Raw genomic sequence first — 13,146 nt, forward strand, 5'->3', positions numbered from 1 at the left:
GCACTTGTTTATCATTTCATTATGAATCTCGGGGGTGTCGTACTCTTCTCCTCAACATTCTTAAGGCATCATTAACTCAATACTCCTAGTTTGCGTCCAATATACTAACTTATAACTCGATTCCCTTAACTACTTTCTTGCTTCAACTCTCTGATGCCTTTCGGAATCTTAATTAGGACTATCAATTTGTACTTCCTGCTTATCCAACTTCGTATACGTTCTGTCTTCCGCGAGCCTACTCGCTTATATACTAAGGGGAATTTTCCGAGGTGTAACATGCTCAATAAAAGCAAGTGAATACGATCCACATGCCATTGCGCTATCATGCGAGAGATTCTCCTTCAAAGACAAATTTTCAAGCTTCGTCGAGCTTTTCGGAAAGTGTTCAAACATGCCACTACGCTTTCCGCAGCTTCGCCATAATTCAACGACTCGGGTCGGATGTGACGAAGAACTCATCATCTTGGATTTTAGGGGCGTTGCAGCTTCATAAACATTTATCACCCCTCCTCAATTATGAATTCGAGGTGACAAACGCCGACATTTATGTTCATGATAGTAAGCACCCTTTTGGCACCAACCCACTTGCGACCACCTTTGGCTAGTATAGTACATCTACAATAAGCGATAACATCATCATCCCATATAAAATCATCAAGCATTTGATTGAATGGAATAGCTTCCGGCTGTGTGCTTTCATCCGACAACTCTGTGTACCGTACGATACGATATTGTGTAGGCCGAGATCCAAGATTATATCTGTGGAAGCATAGTGCTCAGTGAAAGTGTTTTGCCTCACATGCATTAGAAGCATAATTTCATCAACATACTGCATTAAAAGTATAAGAAATGTCTACCACCCGAACAACTAAGCGAGATGTTTAAACAAGTGTTCACTTGTTGCAACAAGTGTTCCACTTGTTGCTACAACTCTCTTAGTTATTGGAGATTGCTTACAGCAGGTGGGTCAATTTCACCCAACTGCTGTAAGCAATCTCCAACAACTAAGTGAGTTGTTGCAACAAGACCAATACTTGTTGCAACAAGTGTTCCACTCGTTGCAACAAATATATAACTTGTTGCAACTTATACAACCAAAATAAGACTTGTTTCACTAACTCCTCAACATTTTTTATCAAATCATCCATTCGCCGCTTACAATAGGTGCATTCACAAGCACATTTCGATGTGTCGGCACCAACAAAGGAAAATCTACCACCAAATCCACCACAACTAACATCTCCACCAATTGGAGTTTTTCCACTAACAACACCACCAATTGGAGTTTGTCTACCAACATCAACATCATTATCTATTATTTTTTCATCGGTAATTTCTATCGCAACATCATCAATAGCAGGTTGACCATCAGCAACAACACCACCACCACCAACATCTACCACAACTGATTCCCTTTTGATGGCTGTCACTCCAGCCAATTCTAATTTCAACCCCTCGATCATTTTATCAAATGGGGACAGTAAGTGGCACAAAAGAAGCAAGAAATGGCATCTCCAACTCCCATCGTCGGGACAAGCCACGGTGCACAACCTACAACAAAAAAGTAGATATATTAAAATGGTCCTAAATCATGAAATGCAACGATGACTAGGTTGTTGCAACAGTGTCATACTTGTTGGACATTGTCCAACAGATTAGTAACTTGTTGCAACAGATGTCATACTTGTTGGACATTATCCAATAGATGACTAAGTTTATTCTATATACATGTCTTAAGGCTTACCTCTTCCAAAGTAGGGTTAAAAAGATCAACACTCAATCTTGTGTTGCTCTTTGCAGTCAGCCATCTAAGCATTCTTGGAAAAAACACTTCAAGGGTAGTCCTTCACTTGTTGTCCAGAGATAAGGAATGGCTTCAAATGCCCAAGCCTAGAAAACAAGATACCAAAGAAATCGAATGATGATAGAGATACAAAAAGTACAAGAAATTGACATTGCAAATGCTTTACCATGAAAGCCCAAGGAAGCCATATAGATTGACCGTCTTCACCGTTGGCTTAAGCTTTTTCGATAAATAGTCAACGTCAACTCAAGCTTTCCCGCCCCATCCATGGTTGCTGAATGCCTCATAGTCCTCCGCAAGTTTAAGCAAACTAAGTGGTATGTTGAGACTTGTATCTTTTGCTATAAGAACACAGTGCACAAACCAAACTAAACACAAGGACTGCTTATGCTTTTTTAACATGGGTTTGGACTGCAAATCTACAAGCAACTTATCTCCTTTGTAGCTTTTTCCAACTAACTCCACCAAACCAATTTCACTCTTATCTTTTCCACCCTTTCCTACTTTCTTGGCTTCTTTGGCTGTCTTGCTAGTCTAGGCTGGCTTATTCAATACAACGAGGAAGCTCACAAGGATGACATCTAAGGCCGTAACTATGGCAAACTCTTTCAAGCCAAAGCACACCGGCATGCCACAAGAATTAATCCAAAGCTCATCCTTTGCATCCGAAAGAATTCCACGCTTCATAAGCCCATATACCATTTTCATTTGAAACCGTGTACCCGGCTCTCTTCAGCATCCAAATACACCCCAAAACAGTTTTTCCTAAAGAAATCCTCCAACCCCTGCTTTTTAAGAATTAGCCTAAACATATCAAAGTTCTTGCCCATGCCTGATTTGACCATAAGATCAACAGTCAAATCATTATTTTTATTCAACGGCATCCTCACGGCATACTTGTCAATACTGAAAACCTTGACGACCTCGTCAATGGAAGGTCTGTTATGATCTATGTCCAATCTACTAGAAGATTCTGCAATTAAATTGGCATTCACACTATTTCTCTTCTTTGTTCTTAATTCAGCTATGAACGTCGACAAGTGAACTGTATTTTCGGAAGCACTATCCTTTTCATCATCTTCATCCACTCCATCTCCTTCATCTACTCCATCAGCAGTTTCTTCAGCTTCTAATTCTTCTTCACTTTGTTCATTTGTATCTACTGCTTCTTGGCTCTGTACTTCCTCTCTTTCTGAGGATTGATTGTCACCTTCTTGCTCTTTCCTCTATATTTGCCGATTTAACAATAGATTTTGCTAAATCGGCAAAAAGATTCTCTAATGATGATTGCACTCTAGCTTTTTTATTATCTCTATGACCCTCGCCTGATTTCTCAACTTTTCTTTTGGCTGGAGACATTTTATTTACACATAGGAGAAAAAAAAAGCTTCAACTGATTAGTGCATCATTCAAAGTAAACAGATAATAAGAAGTTCAAAGATTTGATAAAACAAAATACAACAAGTAACAGAATTCCCCAACAACTGAAGAATTTGTTGCAACAAATGATGTAACTGCTGCAACAAGTGAATAGGTTGTTGCCACAGATTCTTCAGCTGTTGAATAAGGGATTAAGTTGCTGGATATCTTCTACAAACACAACCAAATAATCAAGAATGTCCATTGATTTATAGTTGTTGCAACATATTGTATACTTGTTGCAACAAGTGTATAACTTGTTGCAACAACTAAAAATCTATTGGATATCTTCTACAAACAGAACCAAAAAACTGAAGCTACGTCCAACAGATTTGTAGTTGTTGCAACATATTATCTACTTGTTGGCACAAGTGTAGAAATTGTTGCAACAACTAAAAATCTGTTGGACATAGCTTCTACAAACAGAACTAAAAAACTAAAGCTATGTCCAACAGATTTGTAGTTGTTGCAACATATTGTATACTTGTTGCAACAACTAAAAATCTGTTTGATATCTTCTACAAACAGAATCAAAAAACTGAAGCTATATCCAACAGATTTGTAGTTGTTGCAACATATTATCTACTTGTTGGCACAAGTGTAGAAATTATTGCAACAACTAAAAATCATTGACATAGCTTCTATAAACAACTTATAGATACTAGGACAAGAACAAAAAAACCATCCGTTTGATATCTACATCTAAACCCTGAACCATACCAGGACAACAACAGAAAAAAATCATTTATTTCACTACAAACACAAAACAACAACAACAACAACAACAACAACAACAACAACAACAACAACAACAACAACAGCAATAACAGCAACAAGATGGATTTTATCCAAGCTTTTCCTAAACACTGAACCAAACCAAAACAACAAGCATCTACTTCCAAGACAACGGCAAAATCGTCTACTACAGACACACAATCATACAAGTTAAATAAAATACACCAAATGTATGTGCAATAATTGTTTATCCTTTCTTTTCCTAAACCATACCATAACAGGACAACACCAACATCAACATCAACACCAACACCAACACTAACACCAACACCAACAACAGTATTTCACTACAAAATACACCAAATAGAGGTTTTTAAAGCAAGCAACCTCAAAGAAATGTCTCAAATCCACAAACAAGTGCTGAAGTTGCTGCAACAACTTACTCATCTATTGGAAAAAGTCAACAAGATTGCAAGCCATTTTTCCGAAATCCTAAGGAGAACAAGAACAAAAACATAACAAAAAACCATAATTTGACAACAACGTACGCATTTACAAGTGCAAAAACCCCAACAAGTCAAACAAATACCCCAAATAAGGGTTTCTCAAACATGGAACAACAAAATAAACAACATCGAAGACAAACCCGTGGTCTTCTTCTTCTTTTTCTACAACCAAAATCATCAATTTCTACCAAATAACTTTTGGAACAAGTGAAACAAAAACTTTACCTTGATATTAAAGAAGATGCAGCAGCAGCGGCACCTATAGATGAAGGTGAAGAAGAAGAAGACAAGAAAAGAGGAGAGATGAGAGACATCGAAGTGAAGGAGATTAACTGTTTGCTTGGGAGTTTTGATTTTGAAATATGGAAGAAGTGCGAGGGAGTTGTGGGGAGGGAACGGTTTGGGATGTTTTGAATAATGGGTGGGTGTTTTGGGTTTTTTTTGTATTTTGTAAAAGATTAAGAAGTTTAAAAAATTACATTTTGGACCCCAATCTTCTTAATCCCAAATTTAATTGGGTTTTGATGTGGGGTGGGCCCCACACGTCACCTTTGGTAATTTGAAGACTTTTTAGTCACCTTCAGTTAATTCTTCGTAGTTAGTTTTGGAGTTTATGTTATTTATCATGTTTGGTGATTTCTTGTCCATCCCTCTTTGTCGTAGATAAATAGAAATTCACTTATATACGATATTTATATCAAATTAATAGATATAAGATACATTTTTTTTTACATAAATTTATCATTTAGTAATGGTCAATTTATTTTTATTTTAATTTATAATTACTAATGTTAAATTATTTGGTTTGGCGTAAACACGAAACTGGAGGTTTATAAACTTCATGATCTACATGCAGAGGTAGATAATATTCCAAGAATGTAACACTTCTACTTCTCTATAATTAAAAAGAGTTCCAAAATTGTCTACAAACGCAAAACTGATAGAAATATTCAGTCACAACTCACTTGTACTCCGTATTAGTTAACAAGACTAATTCTCATGGCTTACAAAATTTATATATATTATTATTTGTTTTGCTTTTCTTTGCATTTTTTCTTCTTTTTATCATTCAAGCTTCGCTGGTGAGGGACAAAGCAAGGATCAGAACAAGTTAAATTATGATAAAAGGAATTTTTATTTTATGAATCTAGAAAATATTCTCTTCTTTTTTTCTCAAAGTCAAATAATTATTTTGTCAAAAATGGTAGCATAAAAAAGATGTCATCATTGGTTTGCAATTGAAAGTTTGCCCACATTCAGACTTAGCATTGGCTACAAATTTCATTGGCTATAAAAAAGATGCATGAGTTCCAAAAGATGAGTGAGCCGACCAAATATCAATTAAAAATTACAGTGACTTAATTAAATTAATTATGTTTAACATTGCCCTGCAAATTAAAGAAGACATACTCATTTGGAGTTATTGAACTTGTCTCATAACTAAAGTCATAAGATCAATCCTATCCATCGCCACTATTGGCCACCAAGTAGCTAAAAATCTTTATATGCTCCTTTTTATTTTTATTTTACCTTTTTAATTTTTTCCCATATTTTTCTTTTCCTTGCTTCTCTCTGAAATTTATTATTAAAAGAATTTGCATAGTATTTTATAAGAGATCTTCCGTAAGAGTCATGGAGAAAATGGAGATAACAAATCATTATTACATGCATGAGCAGAGCTCTGTAACATGCATCAAATGCATATATCAGTTGCTCAAATCCATTGCACCAAATCTCATCAAATACATACAAACCTTTTTTCCTCATATCGAATTAAGTAGAAAAATCTACTCTGCTATATATCCACTATTTAGGTATCAAATATAGCCCAAAAATTGATGGTCCGTCTAATTCGTTCAAAATTTTATGGGTTGGGCTTAAGATAATTTCATATTGGGTTGGTTTTAGCCCAATCCAACATAACTCATTTTAAAGTGATTTCCAATTTAGCTCAATACTAACCCAATTCTAGCTCATTTTTAAGATTTACTTTAATTTGAATTTATTGCTTGATATGGGCTTTATTTTTTCTATATTCACTTTTCTTGTATCATGTATCTTATAAATTTAGGGTGTGTTTGTTATGAGAAAATGTTTTTCTCGACTCGAAAATATTTTCCACGAAAATGTATATTTAGAGAATATTTTTCATGAAAATATTTTCCACAGACTCCCAACCTCGACCCGGCACCCTACTCAGACCCGAGGGCTCGATCCTCAATGGACGGTAGGGAAAGGTAGGCCTGAGCTAAGGGCAGGGGGTTTTTTGGGGGGGGGGGGGGGGAATGGACGCCTCAAAAAATTGGATCAAGTTGGGCAGGTCATGACCCGGCCCATTTCAGCCCAAATAAACTTTGGGTCATTCTTAGCCCAACGCATTTATTAACTCAACGCATTTTGACTTGTCCAACCTCAGCCCAACGCTCCCACTTGACATCCTAGGTGCAGAAGTCACCCATAGTATATAGAGGCGGATCTAAGATTTCTAGAATAAGGGTGCACTACTAAAGGAGAAAAAAATGCATTAAGTGGTAATTACTTTTTTCTTGTGATAAATAACTCTGCTTTCCATCAAGTGCACCATTAAGCTTTTTTGTAGAATGGGTCCTGACAGGTAACATTAGATCAATTCTTGAAATTATGTACATAAAATTCCAATTTTTATGGAAAGATCATGGTTTGACATGCACTTAAATTGCAAAATAACTTCACCTCTGGCGGGATTTGATCGAGCAATGACTAGAGAGAAAGAGACTTAAATATATTTAATAAACTTGAAATCTAAGCCCTAACCTTTTAAGAATCATGAAATGTACCTAGATGAACATTTAACGGACTATTAAGCATATATTGTGCTGAAAATAAAAGGAAAAAAAGGGTTGTGTATAATCCCGCGACTGCTTCTCCCTGCTATAGCACTATTCAAATTCCTTGTTGCATGCAAATCTTGATGTGTCATGATAAAAGTCAAGATTTCATTAAGAAACATCTTGAGACCCCAGTTGTAACAAGTAAAAAAATACCTTCTCCATGTGCCTGCCCAATGTAAGCCTGAAAAGACACTCACTTTACTTAATCACAAGAATTTTCAGCATGATTCTAAATTAAATGTCCCCTTTGACTTACCAGGCATGTTGAATTGCATTGTTGTAAGTTCAATCAATAGTCTAATTTATCTCACTGTTATTAGTCGCTCTTTGGACATACCATATATTTGACTAATCTATATAAACAAGTACTTGATCGTCCCCCCTCAGGTATTTATTGTGATGAATTTGATCTTCAGATTATACAAGTGACCTTGAATTTGATTATCATTAAAAAATCAATGTTTTTAAGGTTGTTAGAATTGAATTTATTGAACATGATGATTATGGTTGGTTAAATGGAGATGATAATGAAGAGCCAAGTATAGCTCCTCGTGTATAATTTTAAGTCTAGGGCCAAGATATTTTCGTTAAATACCAAGGTTGGAAAACACTTAAACTAAGTCTTAATTTTTCCAACAAAAGACATGACATGTTTTCAGGAGTTGTTGTTAATCAATGTTTGCATTGAAAGGCTGTTAAGAGAAACACTTATGAGGATGAAATTGTCATTTTTTCATTTCATATGGGGGAAGAGACATTTTAAGAAATTTAATGTCCAAACTTTCATGGTGAAGAGGGATTTGATCTGATTGAATGTATTGGTGAATTTAAAGGTAAACTTGGACTTTCTGCATTTTATCCAGTGTTTGATTATTGATTTAGGTTAGGGGAACAACCTTGTCACTTCGGGTAAGGGAGGAGTATGGTGAAAAAAATTATGGGGCTTCTCACGGTACTGTTAGTCTTGGAATGATGATCCATAGGCCTTTGCTTTTACAAGAAAAGGAGAAAATGCAATGCAAGATAGATTTGAAAAGATATTTTGCTATGATCTCAATAGTAATCAACTGCTTGATTTGCACATACAAACTGAGGACTATGATCTGAATTTTGTCAACTTCACTAATAGCCTAGTTTTAGTTAATTTTAATGATACACCAATGGGGAAAGAAGGAATTTTCCTACAGGTGGTGTTGGTGATTTTGATGAGTACATGCATATAGAACAAGTAATCATTTTTAGCTCCTTCTCTTTTTTCCCCATTTCTATTTTTTTCTTATTGACCCCGAAAGAATTGAAAAGCTCTTTTCTCTCTCCTAAACTTCCCATGCAAACCCTAGCCTAAAACCCTAGTTTCTACAATTATGGCCGCTCAGGCCACTGGTCAGCTGCCACCGGCAGCTGACCAGCCTCCTCCTACCAACTACCAAGATGTCTATCCTCCCCTAACACACCCGAAATATCCCGAACCCCAGCAAACTGACCCGAATCCTTTATCCAGTACAAACCCTACTCCAAACTATTTACAAACACTTACACAAAGTTTTGCCTCTAGTTCCAATCCCACATGTGATCCTATCCCTATGAAGGAGGTTATGTACGTTGATGGAACACCCGTGGTGAGATGGACATCATCAGAAGTGTCTAGAATGGAGAAGTTGGAAAACTTACAACATGCAATCGTTGGTAAGTTCTCATACGGTTGGCTTGAAATGGAAGAATTGAAGGATATCATCCCTAAACAATGTGGTGCGAAGGGTAAATGTATTGTTGATTTTCTAATAGATAAGCATGTGTTAATAAGGTGTATATTAATGGAAGACTTCATTAATATATCGTCTAAGAGTGCTTACTGGTTGAAATCGAGGGATGGATTTATGTATCAAATGAGACCATTAATTTATGATTCTAATTTCAAGGTGGATGCTGAAACTTCTATAGTCATGGCATGGATTTCTTTCCCAAATATGTTACCTACATACTTTGTGAAAGAATCCTTGTTTACATTAGCATCAGCAGTAGGAAAGCTAATACAACTTGACATGGCAACAACCAATAGAACTCGACCAAATTGTGCTAGGGTGAAGGTACAACTGGATTTGTTAGCAAAACTTCCTAAGTTTGTAATGATGGAGATCGAAGATGAGAAAACAAATGACGTAAATGCAGTGAAGGTCAAAATTCAGCATGATCACTTTTCTAAATATTATACACAATGCAAATTACAAGGTCATGCAAAGGAGGAATGTCGAGTGTTGCATCCTGAGTTATGTGCAGGCAAAAAGGAAGAAGAAAAGGATCAGGAGAATATAGATAGTTCACCTGTGGCTGCAACTACAACTGTGGCTACAGATACACCTACAGTTAGTACTTATCAGCAGCATGGAAGGCAGAATAGATATAGAGGATGGAGACATCCAAGTCAAAGGTACATGCCCAAAGTTCTATCTAGTCGGACAATTGTGACATATCCTGGTAACAATAACAAAGGAAAGGGAAAGAATGAGGGAAAACTTAAGATTAATAAGGTGGATAGGAATAACAAGGAGAAGGAAAGTGGAATTACCACAGAAAATAACTTTGAAGTGTTAAATGCTTGTACTAAGGAAGATGGCAATAATTCTGTAACAAACATTGAGGAATCTAAAAGGGTAGTAGATATTAGCAAGGAAATAGATGATATACCAAAGAATAGTAAAGAATGCAAGAAGGTGACAGAGGAGAACAAAGAATGTAATGAGGAATATAATGTAGGCACTTCTGATGTTTCTCTAAACAAGAAAGAGCAGGTAAAAAGTGTTAAAGGAGTTGAGGTTGACTTTGAGAAAAGTGAAAATGACCTAAAGGTTGCTGAGGTGATTTCTAATAGCAAACGGGTAGATAACAACTCTGGTAATGCAGAAAAGGAGGATTTGCACAATGGGAGCATCACAGATTCACTAGTAGGTGAAAAGTTTATCTAGGGCAAAGAATCAATACTACTTCATATTGAGGAAGTGGCTGATCAGGGGCAAAATTCACGAAGGATGATAGGCTATATGACGAAAAGGGTGCAGTTCAGTTGCAAAAGATGGAGGCTAGTTCTGATAGTATGGTTAAAAGGGAAAGGCTCAAGGTATTAGTTGATGAGAAGGGCATTGGTTCTTTTCCTCCTGAAAGAGAGGTTAGGAATGAAATAGTGTTGAAGAATGTAAATGATGAGGAATCCAAGTCTCCCGATATAGGAGCTTCTTTGGTGGTCAGTGATGAGGTCAGGCCTCTAGTAGCAGTGTATCCCAAACATAATTCTCCTAACAAGGTGTTGCATGATATAATCTCTCATAATATTGAGATTATTGATAAAGAAGAGGAAGATGATTTACCAGGAGATGATCTTGATGAACAATAGTTGGTAGAGGACAAAAAAGATAATATTCTGCAAAATATTGAAATTGCATATGTGAAGGCTGATGTATCACCAAAGTCTAGTCTCAAGGATCAAAAGAAGAATGGAAAGAAAGGGCTAGAGAAACAAAAAAAACCTACTAGGGTAGGACAAAAGAGAGCTGTGACAATGAAAGCTAATAAATGATGATTAAGTCATTTATATGGAATATCAGATCAGTCAAAACATAGAAAGCCTTTCATAGGCTCCAAATGTTACATAAACATCACAAATTTTTCCTGATAGCCTTGTTAGAACCTTTTCAACAGGCTAGACTAGTGCAGAGTTATAAAAGGAGGCTAGCGTTACAGGATAACAACCAACAGATAACACTGCAGTTTGTATCTTCATGAGTTTAATCAGCAACTCATCTCAACACTGGTATATGCTAAATGTAATGCTACTGAGAGATTAGAGATTTGGGATAGTATATATCAATTATAAATAAATATAACAGTGCCATGGTTTATAGGTGGAGATTTCATGTTAGTGATGAATGAAGAGGAGAAAATAAGTGGACTTCCAGTTAACTCACAGGATACAGAAGACTTTGTATTTTGTGTTAATTCCTATGAGTTGGAGAAGGTGAACTTTAAAGGTATTCCTTTCACATGGTGGAATGTTAGAGTTGATGAGAAATGAATTTTTGAAAGGCTGGATAGAGTGCTAATGAACAACCATATGCAAGAATGGCTGAGTAACATGGAGGTGGAATATCTAGTAAGAACAGGTTCTGATCATGCTCTACGGTTATGTTCCTTTGGAGACGCTAAGGTTAATTATTTTAAGCCATTCAAATTTCAGAAGTGTTGGGTAGAACATGACAACTTTATAGATATAGTGAGAAATAATTGACCTATCTGGGATGAAGTTGATCTTTTCATCAGATTCAAGGCAAAACTGAAGAAGCTTAAAGGTGTGTTATCTAAATGGAGTAGAGAAGTGTGTGGGGACATCTTTAAACAGCTTATTATCAGAGAGGAAATTGTAATATTGAAGGAATAATTAGTTGAAGAACATCCTACTGCAGTCAATAGAGGTATTTTGCAGAAAGCTCAGGCTGAACATAAGAAATATTTGGACTATGAAGAGGAATTTTGGAGGCAAAGAGGACTATAGAAATACAAGGTTCTTCCACAATCTTGTTAAAGGAAGAAGAAAGAAGCTAGAAATCAAAAGAATACAAAAGGCAGATGGGGTGTGGTTAGAGGAGAAATCAATAATGGCTAATGAAGCAGTGGAATTTTATCACAAACAGTTCGCTCAAGAAAAGGTTTCCTCTAGTGATGATATGTTATCCTATATTCCACAGCTTGATTGATCAAGAACAAAACAATATGTTATGCAGAATGCTAACTTTAGAAGAGGTAATTAAGGATGTATTCAATCTAAATGGTGATAGTGCTACTGGACCTGATGGATTTTTTGGGATCTTTTATCAGACATGCTGGGATATTGTTGGCACAGATGTATTCAAGATGGTAATAGCTTTCTTTGAGGGGCAAACTCTTCCTAAGTCTATCACACACTAATCTAGTTTTACTTCCCAAGAAGGAGATGCTGAATACTTATTCATATTTAAGGCCTATAAGTCTGAGTAATTTCATTAACAGAGTTATGTCAAGGATCATTCATGATAGACTTGAAGATGTGTTGCCACAGTTAATATCTATCGACCAATCTGGTTTTGTGAAAGGAAGGAGTATAACAGAGAATGTGTTATTAACTCAGGAAATGGTGACAAACATCATAAAAAGAGGGAAGCCAGCCAATGTTGTTATAAAGCTGGATATGTCCAAAGCATATGATAGAGTCTCATGGGAGTTTCTAGCCAAAGTTCTGTAGAAAATGCGATTTGGTGTGAATTTTGTTGACATGGTATGGAGACTGGTGGCTAATAAGTGGTATTCAGTGTTGTTTAATGGTCAATTATCAAGTTTCTTCCACTCAACTAGAGGGGTGAAACAAGGTGACCCTTTGTCACCTGCTTTGTTCATTATAACAGTTGAGGTGTTATCTAGAGCTTAAATGCATTATATGATCATCCTAGTTATGTGGGATATGGAGTACCAAAGTGGAGTCATAATCTGAACCATTTATCATATGTTGATGACACTATCATCTTTGCATCAAAGACACAAGGAGTCTCTAGGCAAAAGTATGAAGATTTTACAAGGATATGAAGCTGCTTCAGGCCAACTTATTAATAAGGATAAGAGTGCACTTTATACGTATCATAAGGTTATAGATAATCTTGTGCAACAAGTGGCTCAAATCATTGGTTTTTCAAGAGATCAGTTATTTGTATCCAATCTTCTATGCTAGAAGAAAGAACGTATATTATAATGAGCTTATTAAGAAGGTGAAACAAGCGTTAGGACCAGAAAG

This window comes from Lycium ferocissimum, chromosome 4, assembly GCF_029784015.1.
Source record: "Lycium ferocissimum isolate CSIRO_LF1 chromosome 4, AGI_CSIRO_Lferr_CH_V1, whole genome shotgun sequence".
Classification (NCBI taxonomy): Eukaryota; Viridiplantae; Streptophyta; class Magnoliopsida; order Solanales; family Solanaceae; genus Lycium; species Lycium ferocissimum.